Consider the following 13,724-nt stretch of genomic DNA (forward strand, 5'->3'; position numbering starts at 1 on the left):
ATTTGCCACAAAACCCAACATTTTATATAGAGTGACTCTAAATGGAAACTGCTAAATGCTTTTCAAAGGTAGACATCCGCTTTATACAATTAATTTCCAGTCTGAACCAGCATTTAGCTGATTTTAAGAAACTGAGGTTTTTTTTCCATCTTGCCATCGAAAAAATTGATGTCCCTTAGCTGTATTATAATGTCTTTATGAATGGGCTGAACGATTCCTTTCATCTCGCCTGATTAGTATTCATTGGGAACAATTGTTGTATTGACCCTGGGTAAATACATTTTTCCTTTGGACGCGTACTAATATTATTATTATTTTTTTCTGCAGAGATTTGATTTTGCAAATTGGCCAAATGTAAGGATTTTTTATGAACCGAGTCTGAGTAATAAAGCAGAGAGGGGGAATAAGTGACGTGATTGCCAATTTTTCTTATGGTTGAATTGGTAGAGGTTCATTCTGCCTCTTCGGGCCACATTATTCATGTCAATAAATAGTTTTCCAATTTGACTTTGACATTTATGCTGGGGTGTTAACAAAGGGCCTTCTTTTTAAAACCGGCAACAGTTCTTAATATTGGTATTAACTCCTCCAGCCCTGGTCACCTTCTGTAAAGGTGCGTATAATTGTGAATGTCGGTTTTTGGACTGCAGTCACTTTCACGGTCCAATTAGTCATTGTTTAGAACCGAGAAGACTATCCTCAGATGACACAGAGAGCTGTATATGCTAATGACTGTCTCTAGTGCACAGTATTTCATCTAGGTGAGTGGGAGTACAGATGCTGGAGTATGTAGGCAGCTGTTTGGACTACGTCTGCCATGTGTTCTTCCCCTCAGTTTATGCTGTATATTAGCATTGGTCTATTATGCATATTTAAATTAACTTAAACTGTAATAACACTGTCGGGCTTTGTAATAATTTTTTCATGTTACCCTGCACATAGTTGTCTCTTCATTACATTCTATGTCCTTTAACGGTTATTAGTATTTTCGTGGGGCTACTCATAATTATTGGGTTTGTTGAAGCATAGTTTCAATTCAGTTGTAATAGATCATTGCACTTACTAATGAAAAGCACTTTGCAGTATACACCGTAAAGAGACTATGCCTACTGTCAATAATCCATGCAGGACACCCCCAGTACCCCTTGTTTCCTGGGATTCTAAAATCACTGGAAGCCTTATTCCTTCTGGTGCAGAGGTGTGCTTTTTGTCATGTAGCTGCACTTAAAGTGGTTATGTCATGATTGATGGAAAATTGGACGTAATACAATACATGACAATCTTTTTAAGATTGCTGGAACCAGCCCTGTACCTCACATGGATCCAGGGCTCCCCTTATTCTTTGCTCCAATTGCTCTGCTAGATACTCTTCAGGCTGGCAGCTCAGGTGGCGTGTCCTTCTCTTCCTGTGACGGCTCAGGTGGCGTGTGTCCTTCTCTTCCTGTGACGGCTCAGGTGGCGTGTGTCCTTCTCTTCCTGTGACGGCTCAGGTGGCGTGTGTCCTTCTCTTCCTGTGACGGCTCAGGTGGCGTGTGTCCTTCTCTTCCTGTGACGGCTCAGGTGGCGTGTGTCCTTCTCTTCCTGTGACGGCTCAGGTGGCGTGTGTCCTTCTCTTCCTGTGACGGCTCAGGTGGCGTGTGTCCTTCTCTTCCTGTGACGGCTCAGGTGGCGTGTGTCCTTCTCTCCCTGTGACGGCTCAGGTGGCGTGTGTCCTTCTCTCCCTGTGACTGTCACAGCAGCTTCTAACAGTAGATATGGCTGGTGGCAGCTGAAGAATGGAACTTGGCTTGTGCGACCCCCCCTCAGTAAGTGGACGTGCACATTACTATGCAGATTAAACACCATGGAACGCCATTATAATGCGCTACGGATTTGACCGCGCAGCCGCAGTGGAAAAGGAGAGAGGAGGAGAGTAAACGGGCGGGCAGAGGCACACGGAGGGCAGGGTTATGAGCCGTTGAGGAGGTGCTGCCTGGGGCTCGGACGATTGAGACGCCGCCCTGGGCACTTGAGAGGGCGCATTTACAGAATCTTAAAAGTTCATTTTTGGCTGAAAGAAAACTCCATTAGATACAACAAAGGTACCGTTTTTTTTTAGTTCTGGGTGGCACATATAACGCTATTTGATCAGTCTAATATGCTCAAATGTGGTGACAGACTCCCTTGATCCTGGGGGTTATGGAACAAAAAAGTAAAGTGGAAGACCCAAAAAAATTTCATCAGCACTGAGCCGGAGGATCCAATTGGCTGTCCGTCAAGACACTGGACGATCCTCGACCCAAATTAAGGCCCTTACTGGTGCTGACTGCAGCCCCATAACCATCAGACGGCATCTGAGCATCTGAGACTGAAGGGCTTCAAAAACCAAAAACTTCTTCAAATACCTCCGTCTCCTTGAACGCCACAGAACTGCTCGTTTGGACTTTGCAAGAGAGCACCAAACATGGGACATTCTGATGAGAAAAAATTTAACCTTGATGGTTTCCAACGTTACTGGCATGACAAGCAGATCCCACCTGAGATGTTTTCTACGAGCCACAGTGGAGGGGGCGCCATAATGGTCTGGGGTGCTTTTTCCTTCAGTGGAACAAAGGAGCTTCAGGAAGTGCAGGGGCGTCAAACGGCCGCTGGCTATGTCCAGATGTTGCAGAGAGCATTCCTCATGACTGAGGGCCCTCATCTGTGTGGTAACGACTGCGTTTTTCAACAGGACAACGCTACAGTACACAATGCCTGCAGGACAAGGGACTTCTTCTAGAATAACATCACTCTTTTGGCCCATCCTGCGTGTTCCCCTGATCTAAATCCAATTGAGAACCTTTGGGATGGATGGCAAGGGAAGTTAACAAAAATGGACAACAGTTCCAGACAGTAGATGGCCTTCGTGCGGCCGTCTTCACCACTTGGAGAAATGTTCCCACTCGCCTCATGAAAGCATCAAGCATGCCGAAACAAATTTTGGAAGTGATAAAGAATAACGGCGGAGCTACTCATTACTGAGTTCATGTTAGGAAGTTGGATTTCTGTTTTGGGGGGGGTTTAGTTTTTATTTGGAGGTGTGGTCCTAAACTTTTGATCAGCTGAAAAACAGCCTGTTTCAGTTTATTCGTTGTTTTCATCAAATTGAATGCTCAAAAAATGTTTTGTCCCGCTCCCATTTCTTCTTGTTGCATGTTGAAGCTCTACTTGGAACCTTGTTAAGATCCAGCCATGCTAAATATGATTTTTTGCAATTTTTCAAGTGGTCTTAAACTTTTGATCAGGACTGTATATGCTCCCATCAACAACATCTCTTTCAGGAAAGTCAATGCTAAACCACATACCGCATCCATCACAACAGCATGGCTTCACCTGAGAAGAGTCCGGGTGCTGAACTGGTCGGCCTGCAGTGCAGACCAGGAAAATGACCCAGGACTGTTGAGCAGCTAGAATTCAACCTCAGACAAGACTAGGACAACATTCCTCTCCCAAAACTTCAGCAATTGGTCTCCTCACTTCTCTGACATTTGCAGACTGTTGTTAAAAGAAGAGGGGATGCTACTCAATGGTAGATATGGCCCTCTCCCAGCTTTTTGGAGATGCATTGCTGTTTTGATCTATGATCTATTATGTAGAAAATATGGATCTCGAAAATTATTGCATTCTGTTTTTTCTCTACATTTATTTACATGTTACACTGCATCCCAACTTTTTTGGAATTGGTGCTGTATGATAAAATAACATTTCTTGGTGGCACAACCTCTTCATCTAAATGTTTATTGTTCTAGAGTGTCATGTCCCCCACAGTTGGTTTGATGCTTAACATCTTGGCTAATACTTTATTAGGAGATAAAAAAAACTGAGTTTTGGTTAACCCCTTCAGCACCCTGCCATTTTTCACCTTTAGGACCCTGCCATTTTTCACCTTTAGGACCCTGCCATTTTTTAGCAAATCAGTCGTGTCACTTTATGTGGTTATAACTTTAAAACGCGGCCATTCTGAGATTTTGTCATCACATATTGTACTTCATGACAATGGTAAATTTGAGTCAAAATATTTTTTATTTATAAAACAAATAGCAAATTTACAACAAAAAACAAAAAAATTGAAAAATTAACACATTTAAATTTCTCTACTTTTATAATCGATAGTAATACCTCCAAAACTAATTACTATTTTACATTCCCCAAATGTCTACTTCATGTTTGGATCATTTTGAAAATTACATTTTATTTTTCTGGGACGTTAGAAGGCTTAGAAGTTTAGAAGCAAATCTTAACATTTGTACGAAAAATTCCAAAACCCAATTATTTAAGGACCAGTTCAGTTATAAATCGCCCCATTTTAGAAACTACACCCCTCAAGCTATTCAAAACAGTTTTTGTAAACTTTGTTAACCCTTTAGGTGCCCCACGAGAATTAAAGGAAAAGGGGAATGACATTTCAAAATTTCACTTTTTTTAGCAGACTTTAAATTAATCTATTTTTTTCTGCACCACATCCTTCATGTTAAAAGCCAAACAAAACCCAATCTATTACCCTGAATCTGGAGTTTACAGAAACCTCCCATATGTGCTCAAAAAACCATGTATGGGCGCACAGCAGGCTTCAGAGTGGAAGGAGCACCATATGGCTTTTGGAGAGCGGATTTAGCTAGAATGGTAATTGGGAGCTATGTCGTATATGAAAACACCCTGAGGTGACCCTACAGTGGAAACCCCAAAAAAGTGACCCCATTTTGGAAACTACACCCCTCAAGGAATTATTCAAGGTGTGTAGTGAGCACTTTGACCTCAAAGGTGTTTCCTACACCCACATTTTTCACTTTACCAAAGGGTAACAGGACCAAATGCGCCTCACATTTTTTTCTCCATCCCCCCCCCCCCGAATACGGTTACACCCCCTCCCCCCCATATGTGCTCAAAAATTACTTATAGGCACGCAGCAGGGCTCTAGAGTCAAAATATGGATTTTGCTGACTTGAATTGGCAGACATTGATTTTAGGTGCCATATCGCATAAAAAAATTTCCTGAGGTCCCCAGAAATTAAAAACCCCAAGAAATGACCCTATTTTGGAAAGAGCACCCCGATATGAACATTTTAAGGGGTGGAAAGGGGCGTCTCACAGAAGGTAGAAACACTTGTTAAACGATTTCAAAGCACACATTTGTGAAAATGAAATAAAATTATCAGACCCCAATTTTTCACTTTCACAAGAGGTTAAAGGGGGAAGTTCAAAGGATGCTCTCCTTTGCCCTGCGCTAAATTGCGCAGGGAAAAGGCATTTTTTGATCCGGTGACGTACCGGGGCTCTCTATGGGGCTGCCAGGAACCCCGGTGCCAGTAAAACGGCTAGGGCAGAGCTAAAGCCCGCCCCATCAGAGCCGGTGATATCACCGAACACACTGCTGGGCGGAAGTTTCCGCCCGGCACTGTGTTATTGAAAACAAGAGCCCCTGCCCTGCGCGATTTTAGCGCAGGGCAAGGGAGCGCATCGGAGCATCTGAGGCTCCGAAGCTAGCCTCAGGGGGGCTGTCCGTTTGAAAATAAGGGTATGCTCGGGTTCAGCTCTGAACCCGGACAACGCCTTTAAAGGAGAAAATGCACCCAAGTATGTGTTCCCCATTATCTCCCCATTTGGGAAACACCTACTTTTGGAACACTCTACAAGGAGAACGGGCCCCGCACCTACAAGGAGAACGGAGCAAAGAAAGTTGAGGAGGGCGCACCGCGCATGCGCAGCCTCCCTCCATTCATTTCTATGGAGCCGCCGAAAATAGCCGAGCACTGGCTCGGCTATTTCCGTCTGCCCCATAGAAATAAATAGGAGCTGTGGCTGCCCATTCACTTCAATGTGAGAGGCGGGGAGCTGCGCCCGGTGGTGGACCCCGGGGTCCTCTAGCCACAACTCTCCCCGACTCCCCACCTCTGGGACCTGCACCTATCAGACAATGCGGGCATATCCTAGTGATATGCCCCCATTGTCTAAGATGGGATAACCCCTTTAAGTGTAAGGGGTGTGTTTGTTGTGTTTTCACACGTGAAGGGGCTTGTAATAAATTTGAAATATAGAAAAAAGGAGTAGAGAGAAAAAGTAAAAAAAAAATATATATATATAAATAAGATGTTGCGTGTGTGTAAAAATCTGCACTAAAACTACCTAACTAAAATTGATCTCTATATACCGTACTTATGTGAGTGAGTGACCCAAAACGTGAGTAAAAGGTTGCTGAAAGCTTTGTTTTGTGAGCTGACAGGTAGAAGCCCTCCAGCAGATAGACGTTTTATGTGTAGTGAGTGCCGGACAGGCAAGGTTTTCTTAGGTTGCAGATAAAATAACAAAACAACAAATCAATAAACCTGGCTATAAGTTAGCTTAAAACGTATACCTCGGTGTCTGGTCTGAGTTGGATTGAACAGACAAGTGTCCTTTGACCCCAACAAAGGCGATCCTGAGCATAACCCCTCACAAGATATAGATCTCGAAAAAAGGATCATCATTTGTTCACTATGTGGCGTGCAGTAAGCTCTATATAGCTTTAAAAAGAGATGAAGGAAATCCCTGTTATCTTTTCCTTTTTAACCTGTAGGATACCAGCGCCGTACATGTACAGTGCTGGGAACTGGGTCTGAAATCGCAGGTACGGCACCTGATCAGCTGCAGGGTTACGGTAGTCACTGATAGCCGGACCCCTGCTGCATGTGCCGGCGTCTGTGAAAACACCAATGCCATGGCATTAACCCTCGCATTGCCGCTGTCATCGCTGACCGTGGCATGTGCGGTATCCTCACGGGTGTCCATCTGGTCCCCATGCTGCTGTGATGGGGACCATCGTGGCTGTCATCCCTGTGAGCCCCCTGGATCTCACAGGAAGCAGGATGTAAGTGTATTACATTGAGTAATACACTTACAGCCAATGCATTACAATACAGATGTTTTCTGGTCACCATGCCTCGCCTAAAGTGTAAGGCCAAGCGATCAAAAAGGCGTATTTAGCTAAAAATGGTAGCAATCAAACCGTCATCTCATCCCGCAAAAAATGAGACCCTACTTAAGACAGTCGCCCAAAAAAAAATAAAAAATGGCTTTCTGAAAATGGCGAGACAAAATCAAGATTTTATCCTGTTCAAAAAGGCTTTCACTGTGTAAAACATAACAAAAATAAAAGACATATTAGGTATCGCCACGTCCATAACAATCTGCTCTATAAAAATATCACATTATATGCCCCCTCAGGTGAATTCTCTAATAAAAATATTTAAAAAAACTATGCCAAAACAGCCATTTTGTTCACCTTACCTCCAAAAAAAGTGTAATGCCAAATAAATCAAATTCTTTTGTGCCCCAAAATAGTACCAATGAAAACGCCACCTCCATCCCGCAAAAAAAGAGCCCCCACATAAGACAATCACTTAAAGAGGACCTTTCACTTGTATAAACTATGTGAACTGAGTATGCTGCCATATAGAGCGGCGCCCGGGGATCTCGCTGCACTTACTACAGGGAGTGCAGAATTATTAGGCAAGTTGTATTTTTGAGGATTAATTTTATTATTGAACAACAACCATGTTCTCAATGAACCCAAAAAACTCATTAATATCAAAGCTGAATATTTTTGGAAGTAGTTTTTAGTTTGTTTTTAGTTTTAGCTATTTTAGGGGGATATCTGTGTGTGCAGGTGACTATTACTGTGCATAATTATTAGGCAACTTAACAAAAAACAAATATATACCCATTTCAATTATTTATTTTTACCAGTGAAACCAATATAACATCTCAACATTCACAAATATACATTTCTGACATTCAAAAACAAAACAAAAACAAATCAGTGACCAATATAGCCACCTTTCTTTGCAAGGACACTCAAAAGCCTGCCATCCATGGATTCTGTCAGTGTTTTGATCTGTTCACCATCAACATTGCGTGCAGCAGCAACCACAGCCTCCCAGACACTGTTCAGAGAGGTGTACTGTTTTCCCTCCTTGTAAATCTCACATTTGATGATGGACCACAGGTTCTCAATGGGGTTCAGATCAGGTGAACAAGGAGGCCATGTCATTAGATTTTCTTCTTTTATACCCTTTCTTGCCAGCCACGCTGTGGAGTACTTGGACGCGTGTGATGGAGCATTGTCCTGCATGAAAATCATGTTTTTCTTGAAGGATGCAGACTTCTTCCTGTACCACTGCTTGAAGAAGGTGTCTTCCAGAAACTGGCAGTAGGACTGGGAGTTGAGCTTGACTCCATCCTCAACCCGAACAGGCCCCACAAGCTCATCTTTGATGATACCAGCCCAAACCAGTACTCCACCTCCACCTTGCTGGCGTCTGAGTCGGACTGGAGCTCTCTGCCCTTTACCAATCCAGCCACGGGCCCATCAATCTGGCCCATCAAGACTCACTCTCATTTCATCAGTCCATAAAACCTTAGAAAAATCAGTCTTGAGATATTTCTTGGCCCAGTCTTGACGTTTCAGCTTGTGTGTCTTGTTCAGTGGTGGTTGTCTTTCAGCCTTTCTTACCTTGGCCATGTCTCTGAGTATTGCACACCTTGTGCTTTTGGGCACTCCAGTGATGTTGCAGCTCTGAAATATGGCCAAACTGGTGGCAAGTGGCATCTTGGCAGCTGCACGCTTGACTTTTCTCAGTTCATGGGCAGTTATTTTGCGCCTTGGTTTTTCCACACGCTTCTTGCGACCCTGTTGACTATTTTGAATGAAACGCTTGATTGTTTGATGATCACGCTTCAGAAGCTTTGCAATTTTAAGAGTGCTGCATCCCTCTGCAAGATATCTCACTATTTTTGACTTTTCTGAGCCTGTCAAGTCCTTCTTTTGACCCATTTTGCCAAAGGAAAGGAAGTTGCCTAATAATTATGCACACCTAATATAGGGTGTTGATGTCATTAGACCACACCCCTTCTCATTACAGAGATGCACATCACCTAATATGCTTAATTGGTAGTAGGCTTTCGAGCCTATACAGCTTGGAGTAAGACAACATGCATAAAGAGGATGATGTGGTCAAAATACTCATTTGCCTAATAATTCTGCACGGAGTGTATTATCCCCGGGCACCGCTCCATTCTCCCGTTATAGGCTCCGGTACTTTTGCTCCTTAAGTTATAGTAGGCGGGTCTTCCCTTGTCCTGTGGGCGTCTCCTTCTCCTAGGCTGCAGCGCTGGCCAATCGCAGCGCACAGCTCACAGCTGTATCAAGGCACCTCAGTGGGAAGTCTGTGGGAAGGAAAAAGTGTGGCAGAAAACGCTTCACAACGAGAAGAGGTGACCGGACCCTGAGGAAGATTGTGGAGAAGGACCGATTCCAGACCTTGGGGGACCTGCGGAAGCAGTGGACTGAGTCCGGAGTAGAAACATCCAGAGCCACCGTGTACAGGCGTGTGCAGGAAATGGGCTACAGGTGCCGCATTCCCCAGGTCAAGCCACTTTTGAACCAGAAACGGCGGCAGAAGCGCCTGACCTGGGCTACAGAGAAGCAGCACTGGACTGTTGCTCAGTGGTCCAAAGTACTTTTTTCGGATGAAAGCAAATTTTGCATGTCATTCGGAAATCATCAAGGTGCCAGAGTCTGGAGGAAGACTGGGGAGAGGGAAATGCCAAAATGCCTAAAGTCCAGTGTCAAGTACCCACAGTCAGTGATGGTCTGGGGTGCCATGTCAGCTGCTGGTGTTGGTCCACTGTGTTTTATCAAGGGCAGGGTCAATGCAGCTAGCTATCATGAGATTTTGGAGCACTTCATGCTTCCATCTGCTGAAAAGCTTTATGGAGATGAAGATTTTATTTTTCAGCACGACCTGGCACCTGCTCACAGTAAAAAAAAAAACACTGGTAAATGGTTTACTGACCATGGTATTACTGTGCTCAATTGGCCTGCCAACTCTCCTGACCTGAACCCCATAGAGAATCTGTGGGCTATTGGGAAGAGAAAGTTGAGAGACGCAAGACCCAACACTCTGGATGAGCTTAAGGCCGCTATCAAAGCATCCTGGGCCTCCATAACACCTCAGCAGTGCCACAGGCTGATTGCCTCCATGCCACGCCGCATTGAAGCAGTCATTTCTGCAAAAGGATTTCCGACCAAGTATTGAGTGCATAACTGAACTTTAATTATTTGAAGGTTGACTTTTTTTGTATTAAAAACACTTTTCTTTTATTGGTCGGATGAAATATGCTAATTTTTTGAGATAGGAATTCTGGGTTTTCATGAGCTGTATGCCAAAATCATCAATATTAAAACAAGAAAAGGCTTGAACTACTTCTAAAATATATGAAAGTCTAATGTTTATCAGTACATTACAGAAAATAATGAACTTTATCACAATATGCTAATATTTTTAGAAGAACCTGTACAAGTGAAAGGTCCTCTTCAATAAATAAAAACCAATGGCACCTGTAAACCAATCCATCAAAATCGGCGCTCCTTCCGTTCTGAATCGTGCCATGTGCTCCTACAGCAGTTTACCTCCACATGTGGGGAGTTGCCGTATTCAGGAGAAAGTGGGTAACAAATTATGGGGTGCTTTTTCTCCTGTTACCACTTGTGAAAAACAAGAATTTATTGGAAGAAATGAAACTTTTCATTTTCACAGCTAAGTGTTTCCAAATTCCGTAAAATGTGCAGGGGGTCAAAGTGCTCGGTACCCCCCTTTAATATATTCTTTAAGAAGTGTAGTTTCCAAAATGGGGTCACTTTTTGATGGTTTCCACTGTAGGGGTACGTCAGGGTCTCTTAACCCTTTCATGACCAAAGGTCATTGATGCCCCAGTGTCCAGGTCAAAATTTACAAATCTGACATGCGTCACTAAGTGGTAATAGCTTTGGAACACTTTTACTTATCCACGCCATTCTGAGATTGTTTTCTCGTGACACATTGTACTTCATGACAGTCATAAATTTGAGTCAATATATATCTCCTTTTTTAAAAAAAAAATCCCAAATTTACCCAAAAAATGTAAAAATTTGCAATTTTCTAAATTTCAATTTCTCTGCTTCTAAAACAGAAAGTGATACCTCATAAAATATTTATTACATAACATTCCCCATATGTCTACTTTATGTTGGCATCATTTTGGAAATGTTATTTTATTTTTTTAGGACGTTAGAAGGCTTAGAAGTTTAGAAGCAATTCTTAAAATTTTTAAGAAAATTTCCAAAACCCACTTTTTAAGAACTAGTTCAGGTCTGAAGTCACTTTGTGGGGCCTACATAGTGGATAACCCCATAAATGACCCCATTGTAGAAACTACACCCCTCAAGGTATTCAAAACCAATTTTACAAACATTATTAACCCTTTAGGTGTTCCACAAGAATTAAAGGAAAATGGAGATGAAATTTCTAAATTTCACTTTTTTAGCAGATTTTCTATTTTATTACATTTTTTTCTTTAACACATTAAGGGTTAACAGCCAAACAAAACTCAATATTTATTACTCTGATTCTGCGGTTTACAGAAACACCCCACATGTGGTCGTAAACTGATGTAAGGGCGCACGGCAGGGCGCAGAATGGAAGGAGCGCCGCATGGTTTTTGGAAGGCAGATTTTTTTATTTTTTTTTATTTTTCTACCGATCGTCTTGTGCAGGGGCTCATTTTTTGCAGAAAGAGTTGAGGTTTTTATTGGTACCATTTTTGGGTACATAGGATTTTTTGATCATTCATTATTACACTTTATGGGACAAGGTGGCCAAAAAATTGGCTGTTTTGGAACAGGTTTTTTTTTGTTTTTTTTACAGCGTTCATCTGAGGGGGTTAGGTCATGTGACAGTTTTATAGAGCAGATCGTTACGGATGTGGCAATACCTAATATGTATACTTTTTCTTATTTATTTAAGTTTTACACAATAATAGCATTTCTGAAACCAAAAAAATGATGTTTTAGTGTCTCCATAGTCTGAGAGCCATAGCTTATTTATTTTTTGGGCGATTGTCTTAAATATGGGCTCATTTTTTGCGGGATGAGGTAACGGTTTGATTGGTACTATTTTGGGGTATATTCGCCTTTTTTGATCGCTTGGTTTTGCACTTTTTGTGATGTAAAGTGACAAAAATGGCTTATTTTTTTACACCGTTTTTATTTTTTATTTTTTATGGTGTTTATTGGACGGGGTTGATGATGTGATATATTTATAGAAATGGTCGTTACGGACACGGTGACACCTAATATGTGTGGTTTTCTGTTTGTTTTTTGTTTTTTTATAGGAAAAGGAAATTTATTTTTTACATTTTTATTTATTTTTACTTTTATTATTTTCACATTTTTTTTTATCAGTTCCCTTTTGGATCTTGAAGATCCAGTGGGGCTGATGGTTGTACTATACTTTGCAATGCTCTTGCATTGCAAAGTATAATACAATCAGATGCCTGTAGGTGGCAGCACTGGACGCCTATACCATGGCAACCGGATGCCTTTGCAAAGCGTCCGGTTGCCATGGCAACCATCGGGCGCTGCGATCGCAGCAGCCCTGATGGTTGAGAGAGAGGGGGCCCCCTCCCTCTATTACCCCCATGGATGCCGCTACTGCGGCATCTATGGGGTTACAGCAGTGTCAGCATAGAGCTGACACACGCTGCTGATGGCGGCGGCTCAGGAATGGAGCCGCCGCCATCACACACACACACACAAGGGGGACCGCATCGGGGGCAGGGGGCAGCGCTGGAAACGGGGGAGGGGGGGCAGCATTTTACTTACAGATCGGGGCAGGAGGGGGCGGACCGCTTCGGGGGGGCAGGATAAGATGATCGACACGAAGGAGGCACAGATCGGTGCAGGAGGGGGCGGACCGCATCGGGGGCAGGACAAGAACAAGGAGGGGGCACAGAGGGGGCTTCAGGACACATTACCGATTTCAGGCTGTGATCTGCAGAGCGCAGATCAGAGCCTGAAACCGGCATTTTAACACTGCCGCGATCCGATTGGTTAGTCTGCACAGACTAACCAATCGGATCAATTGCCGGCAAGGGGCCACTCTGATTGGCCCCTTGCCGGCATTACCGCACTGTATGCTGTCCGTGACAGCAGCAGGACAGGGGCAGAAGCTTAAATCCAAGCGCTTTGCAGCGCTTGGATTAAAGAGCTGCCAGAACGTGTATATACGTGGTAGCTGCACGGGGCATGTGCAGCTATCACGTATATATACAGATTGCAGTCGTGAAAGGGTTAAAATAGAAAATGGTGCCTAAAAACATTATAGCAAAATTTGCCTCCAAAATCCAAATGGCGCTCCTTTCCTTCTGACTACTGCCATGTGCCCATAGAGCAGTTTACTGACACATATGGGGTATTTCTGTAAGCTGCAGAATCGGAGTAATATATATGGAGGTTTATTTTGCTGTTAACCCTTGCTGTGTTGCAAGAAAATATTTAAAAAAAATCTACCAAAGTGAATTTTGGAAATTTCACCTCAATTTTCCTTTAATTCTTGTGGAACCACTAAAGGGATTACAAAGTTTGTAAAATTTTTGGTAAATTTGGGATTTTTTTCATAAATAAAGGTGAAATATATTGACTCAAATGAAGTACAATGTGTCACAAGAAAACAGGCTCGGTACTTTCACACTTGCGTTGTGAAAATCCGGCAGGCAGTTCCATCGCCGGAAATCCATGTGCAAACGGATAGCATTTGTAGACTGATCCGAATCCGTCTAACAAATGTATTGAAACACCGGATCCGTCTCTCTGGTGTCATCCGGAAAAAACGGATCAGGTATTTATATATATT

At 42.9% G+C, this 13,724-nt stretch overlaps 1 protein-coding gene across 2 annotated transcripts in view; it reads left to right on the top strand.

Moving 5' to 3' along the window:
• The window catches only part of LOC120988657 (splicing factor SWAP), a 186,405-nt gene that overhangs the window by 13,000 nt on the left and 159,681 nt on the right, over positions 1-13,724 (top strand). The window lies entirely within an intron of this gene.

The sequence above is a fragment of the Bufo bufo genome, chromosome 2 (genome assembly GCF_905171765.1).
Source record: "Bufo bufo chromosome 2, aBufBuf1.1, whole genome shotgun sequence".
Taxonomy (NCBI): Eukaryota; Metazoa; Chordata; class Amphibia; order Anura; family Bufonidae; genus Bufo; species Bufo bufo.